Below are 9,250 nucleotides of genomic sequence, written 5' to 3' on the forward strand. Positions count from 1 at the left end.
TGATCCAGCGAGAACAGCGGTGCGCCGTTGGATCGTGATCAACGACCCTCGTGAAACCCTAGTCCCACCCCGGGCCAAGTGGGTCGGAAAAAAAAGTGGAGGAGGCTAGCAGCCGGCCACTGGGCGCGAGCTGGGCCGACGCCGCAGCCGCGGGTGGCCCAGGCCGAGTTGAGGCTGTCGTTTTTGTTTAATTTATTTTTTGTCCTGTTTTTTGGGCAAATTACAGTACAATTTCCTGTTCAAAATAATCCAACGAAAATTTGTTCAGAAAATAGAATAGTAAACAGGAAAAAGTTTCTGAAAATGAAAATAGAAAAATTTCAGAAAAAGAAATGTTCATGAATTTTATAAAGAAAATTAAAAAGTTCATGATTTTTTATTCGGTCGAAGAAAAGTTTCTATAAAGATTAAAAAGTTTGTGAATTTTTATTCACGTTTTTCCGCTGCATAAATAATTAATAGTGCTCTTTTACAAAGAAAATAAAAGTTTAGATAGAATTAAATTTAAAGAGCACATTAAAGTGATTATTAAAATGAATATAGTTATGTTATTTTTATGACCAACGTTGTAAATAACATGATCATGTTTTATTATTGAAACTAAATGTGCATTTATTTCTATTTTTGTCCAACGGTTATATAGTTTTAATTGCATAAACAGTAAAGGCCTATGCGGGCAGGTGCATATTGACCATGGGTCAATTTTGCGGCTGGGCCGCATGCACAAAGTACACCTTGTCAGTCAAAGTCTATTCTTTCAGAAGCATATTTTTGATAAATTATTGATCTCTACTCAAATTGAACCAACGAGATATTTGTTTAGAGATTACAAAAGTAACACAAATGCTTCTGAATAGTATGTTTTTTTTTCACGATCTAAAGATGATTTAATTATGATAGTATAGATGAGTTTTTTCCTGTGTGGGGAAATAACTTTTAAGCTTAAAGTTCATAAAGGCTTCCGCTGTTTTAAGTGAAAGAAAAGTTGAGCATTAGTTTGTTCTTACAGTTAAATCCATAAAGATGAGAAATTCTCAAAGAAGAGAATTTTAAAATTAATTATGATGTTGTCGTTTAATGATCATAGCTGATGATGACAACATTATTATATGATATTCGCAAATCCTGTTTTTGCCCAACAGTGATCTAGGATTCAAAGTACAAGAATATCATATGTTTTAATTTTGATCAATGTTAAACTAAAATACAATATTTTTCCTGGAAGAGAGAAATTTTGCAAACAACAGTTGATTTCCATCAACGCTACAGTTAAAGTTTTAGTACTTACTCGGCTGCACTGCTGATGTTAAGAAAGAAAAATCGAGCGTCGTTCTGATTTTTTCTCGGTACGATAAAAGACAAAAGGGAACGAATATGTTCCGGAAATGAGTTATCATTTCTCGCTCTCTAAAGTTTTCATGATGTTTCAGTTTGCTATTTTTTCTGATTAAATTGGAACCAACGAGAAAATTTAATCAGAAAAATAAAGTATAAGTGCATTTTTTAAAGTCATTATGACTAAAGGTAATCAACATATTGTCCTTCAATAGTGATTGAAATAAATAACATGCATGTTCAGTTTGACCAACGTTGAATTAAATATGTGCGTTAGCAGTGCATTGATTGTTAACAATGCATTTAAAGTTTAATACCGCATGTTGAAAAAGTTTTGGCACTTGTGTCATTCATAACTTTGGATGGCAAAGAAAGTTTTTGCGAGGACTCATGTACTACTTCAGTATCACATAAAAATGAAGAAGTCTGGGGGAGCTTTTAAAGCTATCCAAACAAATCCCATGCATTTCCATAGTGTCATGCTGGACAGTGACTTCGAAAGAGCCGAAGGACAAAATAAAGTTGTATACGAACAGAAGTCAAGATTGCAAGCATAACTTGCAAAAGTGTACCAATATCAAGAACTCTGATGAGTTCTTGAAAGTGCAACAGAATAAAGAACTCTGATGAGTTCTTGAGGGGAATGAGGAAATAGTACTCCCATTGTTCTTGCATGACTTGATCATGTGACCACACCAAGTAATAAAAGACTCCTCATTCACAAGTGTTACAAATAGTTTCAAAATTATGGCCGCAAAGTAGTTTGTGCCATATTTCGAGGGGGAGAAAGATTAGGAAGATAAGAAATTCTCCTCAAAATTGAATACTATGCATACAATGTATGTTTAAAGTAAGAATGATCTATTAAAGAAGAATATGATCGAAAAGGGAGTACATCGCTCATATCATTGATACCCCAAATCAAATAAACCCAAACGGAAGCTAGTAAATATACCATCATTACAATAGATGGGATAATATGGGGAGTAAAGTATGTTGAGAACTAAAGCTTGAAGAGAAGTGGGACCATATGTTCACTTCGAATGATTCAAGCACAACAATTGTTTCGGTGTTGTATGAACGACAAAAGTTGAGATGACAACAGATGTACAACACCTGTCGTTAACTCTTCAAAAGAAAATAAAGTCAAGGGAACTCTTGTTACTCAGGACTCTGTAGTATCAACCATCTCTTGGCAATGGAAAATAGAAACAACGCCAGATAGAAAATAAAGTGATTCCGCCTTTTTTGGTGAAGCCATGAGAGGCGCTCATTCGTCGAAATGGCAAGAACCATGGAAGACGTCATGAGACCTAGAAATTCCTACTCGTTTTGGAACAAAGAATAAGTTCCCAACGGAGCCAAAACAGTAGGCTGTAATAGGTCTACAAGATTAAACTGTGACTCCTGAGGGAATATGAAAAGCCACTAAGCGTGACTTGTGGCAAAAGGCTTTATGCAAAGAAAAGATAAGTGATAATGAGACATTATATGCAGTCTCATAAAAGGATTGTCTTAGAATCACAATGGCATTAGTGACATACTAATATTTTGGAATTGCATCAGTTGGATGTAGAAACAACATCTCCCAAAAGGAGATTTGTATGAGAAAACCCTTACACAACACAACCCAAGGGTTTTGTTGTGAAAAGAAAAGAAAAATATGGGATGCCACATGAAGAAATCCATTTATGGATCAAAGCACGCCACTGAACAGTGGCATCTAAAGATTAAAGAGGACGAAGAGAAGTTTTGGGTTTTAAGGAAGGTCAGGATGAAAAATTGAATATTTGCAAAGTTCAAAGATGGGAAATACTTTTCCCGCTTTCGACGTGTAGATAATGTACTACTTACTAGTAGTGATGTTCAATCTACCGTTGAAGAAAAAGAAGATTATTTGTGACATCAAGTCATAATCACAGTAACCTCAATGAAGGTCTATTCGCCCAAAGAATGGAAATTCACCGGGATAAAAGAAGAGGGGTATTAGGATTATCGCAAAAAGCATACTTAGAAAAGGATTCTAATGAGATATAGTACGCATGCGAGTAAGTTCATGCCTGTCTTATAGTCAAGGGTAATAGTTTGGGAATATTAAGTATTCCAGGAACCAATACGAGATCGATCAAAAGAAAGAGGTTCCATGTGCTTCAGCTGTTGGAAGCAAAATCAGTGCTATTTACCCTGACATAGCTCAATTATCCGGGAAATTTTTGGCAGAAGTCCAGTCCAGCAATAGATCACTGGAATGGAGTTAAAGAACGTTTTGCAATCTTACAAAGTATTGTAAGCCTCATGCTAAATAAGAAAGGGACACGTACTCTCAAAAGGTTGTGAGTAAAAGAACTAAGTTTTGGCAGGATGTTTAATGAAGCCCACACTAGTAGCTAAACACTCATACCTTTGGAGTTTTATTGTGGAAAAGCTCCAAAAGCAAAATTGTTGCGGTGTCATGAGTTATGTATACCGCAAAGTATAGCATGATATGAGGCTACATGACAGGCTAAATGGTTAAAGAAAACCTTACCCGGAATTGATGATGATATGCAACAGCAATATATCATCCAAGTATTTTATCTCCTACGTCAACATGTCAGGTGTACTGCCAAACACATTGACAAAGAGTTATATGTTGTGAAGGAGAAAATCGAGAATCATATGATAGCACTAACGGTGTAAGTACCAAACAGATGCTTACATATCTGCTTATCAAAGGCCTACCACCCAGCTTGTTAAGAGAACATGCAGTCGACATGGGAATTATGGGAGGTCTGTGATTTCTGGATTACTAAAGGGCCCAAAGAAAGGTTAAGGTCTTGTTTCAATACAGAAAGATGCATTGTGGCTGTTAATCTGACGGTAACTGATAACTGTTATGACGAGGCACGCCCTACGTATTGATCTACACTGAGACAAGGACCAAGAGCAAATTAAGAGAAAGTCAAAAGAGTTACGTCAAAGTGTGAAGTTAAAAGTATAAGGTGAGATCAAGGGGGAGAATGTTAGTGTTGATCTCCTCTTAGTTGGCCCAACGGCCAACTGGACCCTTGACTCAGTCCTGATCGGGGACACTCAACTCAACTGGGTTGCGGGCCCCTGTCACGCAGCTCCATATAAGGGAGGTGGGGGCCATGAGTGCAGAATGCTGAAGAATGGTTCGCACCCCACCTGCCCTGCCTACTGATCGAGGCGGAGCTGACAGCGACGGGAAGCTCCGCCACCGCTATCTCTCTATCCACTCATCGCCGCCGTCACCATCCCACCATGGCCACTGGCGGCAGTTCAACGCACCAGGAGAAGGTAGTACCTATCACTACTACCGAAAATCTCAGGCCGATCCGATCCAGAGGGATCTATCACATCGTAGTCCCAGTCCAGTAGGCTTGGGCCAACTCTGAACATAAATGTTGGGCGACTCGGGCCGCTTCCTGACAAGCCATCGTCTCGGCGAACCAAGCGTGAAAGCACACGGCGGCCTTGTACACTCACAAAACAAGAATAGAACACCTCTGAGGAAGAACGCAGCGTCATCTGTATATTGTTGAAATCAGATAGATGTTGTTTTTTAGGCAAAGGATATAAGAAGAAATATGCAGATATAGGCTATTAATGCATGTCATCATCAATACCTTCTTATAGGGAGCCAGGGATGGTTGAACAAGATTTTTTTTTAAAGGTGACTGTGATTATGATGCAATTGGTAATGATATTATATCTGGATGACCTGGTGATGTGCTGCCATTTGGAAACACTCTGAAGAAAAAGATATGGAGGAAATTACCGTGGACACATGAACATGCGAGTCTTCCAGAATCGGCAGCAACGGTAATGATCCTTGTTGTTTTCTGGGTTTTGTGCAGGTTCGGCTTGGGCTTTGCACCCGCAGATAGATAGATAGATCATATAGGAGTAGATAGATCATATAGATAGATAGAAATTCCTTTTCAACAGGAACGAAATGAAAACAGCGGAACAAGCGATCCATTTCCGCAAGCTGACGACCAATCTCTTAACTGGGGAGACGAGCAGTTGAAAATAAAATTGGTACAGATGAAACCTATTACAGCTACAAACTTGTGCGAGTCGCGCATCGACGACGGCTCGCCTTAGCTAACATCTTATTACACCCCGGCCCGAAGCAATGCGCCGTCGCTGGCGGCTCAGCAGTTTTTGTTGCAGAAGCAGAGTATCTTGTAGGGGTCGAAGTAGCTCCCCTGGCACACCCCGCTACCGTAGCCCTCCACTTGGCAGTGCTCCACGCATCGGCCGGTCTCGCAGTTGGGAGAGTCATAGGTCTTGCTCAGCTCCTTGCAAGTCGCCCCTTGAGATCCTGCAGGTGAAGGACAGCATAGCATCATCAGATTTCCTTTTTTTTCTTCTTTGCACGATGAGAAAAGGACAGCATAACATCTGCTCAGGAACAGGAACACCGATGAAGTGCCGTGTTCTTCAGATGGATGAATTTCTTTCAGGCAAGGCTTACCAGGGAGCAAGAGGAGCGGCATGATCAGCAGAAGCAGGCACAGGCCTGGCACCATGAGCTTGGGCGCCGCCATCGCCATGTCTCCAAGGAATGAAGGAATGAAGGGGGGAGGGAAGGAAGGAAGGGGCTAGGAGAAGGCGCAGATCCAAACTGGTGAGTGGCGTCTCTTCTTATAGCCAGCCATGGAGGATGAGACCTTAGGATGCATTTACCTGCTGCTGCGTAATCCAAAATGTTGTGCTGTGCATTGGAAAGCAATCTGCTGGGAATTTACTGAAAATATATGGACCATTTAAAGCCCACATGCTGAAAAGATACGGGGACAGCTTATACTCCTCTCAGTCACACACTCCTCATTTGAGCAGAATGAGAGAGATTTTAAGATGGTCCCTTTTAATTACCTTCTAAGAAAGTATTGACCAGAATAAGAGAGAATTTAAGAAATAAGCGAGAATTTAAGATGGTCCCTCTTAATCACCTTCTAAGAGAGAATATTAGGGGGTGAAGTGCTAATCACCAACAGTTCCAGGTGAAGGAAGACACTATGGTATGATCTCACTGCATAATAGATAGTTATAACCAGATTGAAATACTTTTAATGTTTGTGTCTACTGGAGATTGGTCTTTGGATGTTCAAGTAACACTAGAGATGGATTCACATACAAACAATCGAGTAGACATAATCATGTCACAGCAGCTATGTCCATATCTCTGCATTTGTAGCATGCTCTGTTTTGATTCCAATAATACAAGAGACAAAGGCATCAGTCTCTACTTATTCACACCAATAAAAGATTTCATCAGCAGAGAGGACCATCAAGAGCTTAATATGATTCCTGCTCATCAGGATGAACCCAAAAGGGAGGCAGACTATTGCAACTTCACCTTTATTATACTGATCTGCTCTTCACGGCAAATACGACATAGAAGTTCACATGTACACTTCCTTATAAACACACAACAGTATTATTACTTCACAAGCATCATCAGCAGGGTTTCCTGCAGAAGCAGACTAAGGCGAGAGGTTCTAAGGCGACGAACTCACACCACCCACGAGGGAAGCCCTCGTTGCGGCAGTGCTCAGCGCATGGGCTGTCCGCACAGTGAAAAGTAGTGTAGGTCTTGCTGAACCACTTGCAATAATCGCCTGCTTCAGATCCTGCAGTCAAAACAAGGACACCATTTTGCTTAGCAGCATCAAACAAAGAATAGAACACCGAGAAACCGTTATATTCTTCAGATAACTATTTCAGGGAAGGCTCACCAGGAAGCAACAGGAGTGGCATGAGCAGCAGCAAGCACAAGCCTGGCATCTTGATCTTGGAGACCTCCATGTCTTCAAGAATAAACATCCAAGGGAGAAATGAAGCTAGGGGAGAGGAGACGGTACAGATTCAAATAGGTTAGTGCCTTCTCTTCTTATAGTCATGGATGGCCAGACCATATAAAAATACTATGTAGAAAACAGAGAGTATGATGCAATTATATCTTGAAGATGCATTTCTTTCTGGATAATGTAATCATGTGTTGCACCTTCAAAGTTCATAGCAATCTTGAGACTTTTATGGATGAAAACAAACATAGGGATGATGCAGCTCGGTTTTGTATACATTGGCAGATGCTGGAATTTTTGGTCTAGATAGAGCTGACCCATTTTTTTTTCCAAAAAGAAGGATAACCCCCGGCCTCTGCATGCAGCGATGCACACAACCATTTTTTATTAATTATCCAACAAAGCCTTACAAAGTAATACAACAATTAGTCTGAAGCCACCTTCCTGACAACCCTGCTGGCAACATCTGTCGCTACTCCTACCAACCTGATGAAGGTGGTGCACATGATCAGGGCCGCCTGCCCATACCTCACACCAATCTGCCCAACAGCGGGTGATAAACCAGTCCAGTGGGCTCTCAGTGGGCACCGCATAAGCACGCTCCAGAGGCTGCCACCACCATCTTTCGCCGATCCATCTTCAGAATTGGTATCAATGCATTGACCTTGCCAGGCTGCCATCGACGCCGCCACGTCGGCTGACGACGCCACCTCCCTACGCAAGTCTATTATCACGCATTCGTCGCCAAGACCCTGTTGCGCTACGCCGCTAAGACTCCACGTCGTCGATGCGTCAGATGCAACGCTGCTCCACCACTGAAACCGTCCACTGGTCCCTCGAGCCGATGAACACCTCCAAGAATGACGCCCCCAAGGGGGGAACGATACATGAGATCCATCATCATCCGGTCGACTGATCAAGGGTTTCTCCTGGAGGTAGCGGAAGGATGTGGGAGCTTGACCTCGATGATTCCTTCAACAAGGAGATGACGCCTAGGGCTTCGCCATCACCAACTCTAGCCACCGGCCGAAGATAATATCTTCACCCGGATCTTCCCCATGAGTTCCCAATGGACAACCTGCGCACCGGCCAGACCACCTTCAAAGCCCTAGATCTGGCCGCCCAGATCTAGTGACAACCCAACAACACTGTCACCGCGGGAGCCTTGCCACTCCGGCCACTGCCAGCGTGCGCCACCACTGGAGCCTGGGGGGAAGGGCCGCAACCCCACCGCGCTGAACCGCGAGAGCTGCTGGGAAGGATCCCGCTCCTGATCTTCATTGTTGCTGAGCCGAACCAATCGGAGCCAAAGCCACCAGATGGCCAAAGCAGCTCCGCCTTGGACTTGAGCACCACCATGCCATGCCGCCGAGGGCCACCTCAACTTCACCTGCCGCCACCAACCAGAGCCCCCCCGGGGATCTAGGCCAAACGTCACTGCCGCCACTGGCCACGCCCAGCCACAACCCTACTTTCGGCCATCGATCCCCACTAGCGCCATAGCAAGCGCCGCCGCCGGGAGCCGCCGCACCGTCGTGGGCCGAAACGAAGGCCACACTCCCATGAATATGGCTACCTTGTGCCATCCTTCGACCTGGGAGAGGGAGGAGAAGCCCTCCGCCGCCGTTGTTGCTCGCCGCGACCATTGGCGGCGATGGAGGGGAGGATGGACGTGAGAGTGAGGACTGAAAAATGTGATGGCCACCATGTCTGAAAATGAGAGAGAATTTCACTTCCCGGCCTCTACACCAACTAGGGATGCACATAGTTATTTTTAGTATGAGTACCAAGATAAGCATGATTCAAGATATTATCTTAATGAGTGGTTCCACCACACACCAAGCTTGTTCCTCAATAAATGGGGGAAAATCCCTGTGCATGAGTTGTCAATTCTAGAAATCTAAATTTGGTCATTAGGGGTCAAAACAGCATACCCAACCACTGATTTGGTTTGTTTATTATTAAATAATGATTATGTAAAGCGGCTAGAACTTGTATAGTTTTGTGTTTTAGCCGTTTTCGTGCATTCTGTTGTCAGCTCATGGGTTTGTTTTCTCCTGATTTTCCATTTACTGTTCCAAGTCACCGACAAAGATTAC

At 42.8% G+C, this 9,250-nt stretch overlaps 1 long non-coding RNA gene across 1 annotated transcript; it reads right to left on the minus strand.

Moving 5' to 3' along the window:
* Positions 1–6,516: 6,516 nt before the first annotated feature.
* LOC119296947 lies at positions 6,517–7,211 on the minus strand. Its single transcript, XR_005145457.1, has 2 exons — positions 7,083–7,211; positions 6,517–6,977 (listed from the first exon to the last, which is right to left on the minus strand). It is a non-coding gene; the product is annotated as an uncharacterized LOC119296947 (long non-coding RNA).
* Between the last annotated feature and the right edge of the window lie 2,039 nt (positions 7,212–9,250).

This window comes from Triticum dicoccoides, chromosome 5A (assembly GCF_002162155.2).
Source record: "Triticum dicoccoides isolate Atlit2015 ecotype Zavitan chromosome 5A, WEW_v2.0, whole genome shotgun sequence".
Classification (NCBI taxonomy): Eukaryota; Viridiplantae; Streptophyta; class Magnoliopsida; order Poales; family Poaceae; genus Triticum; species Triticum dicoccoides.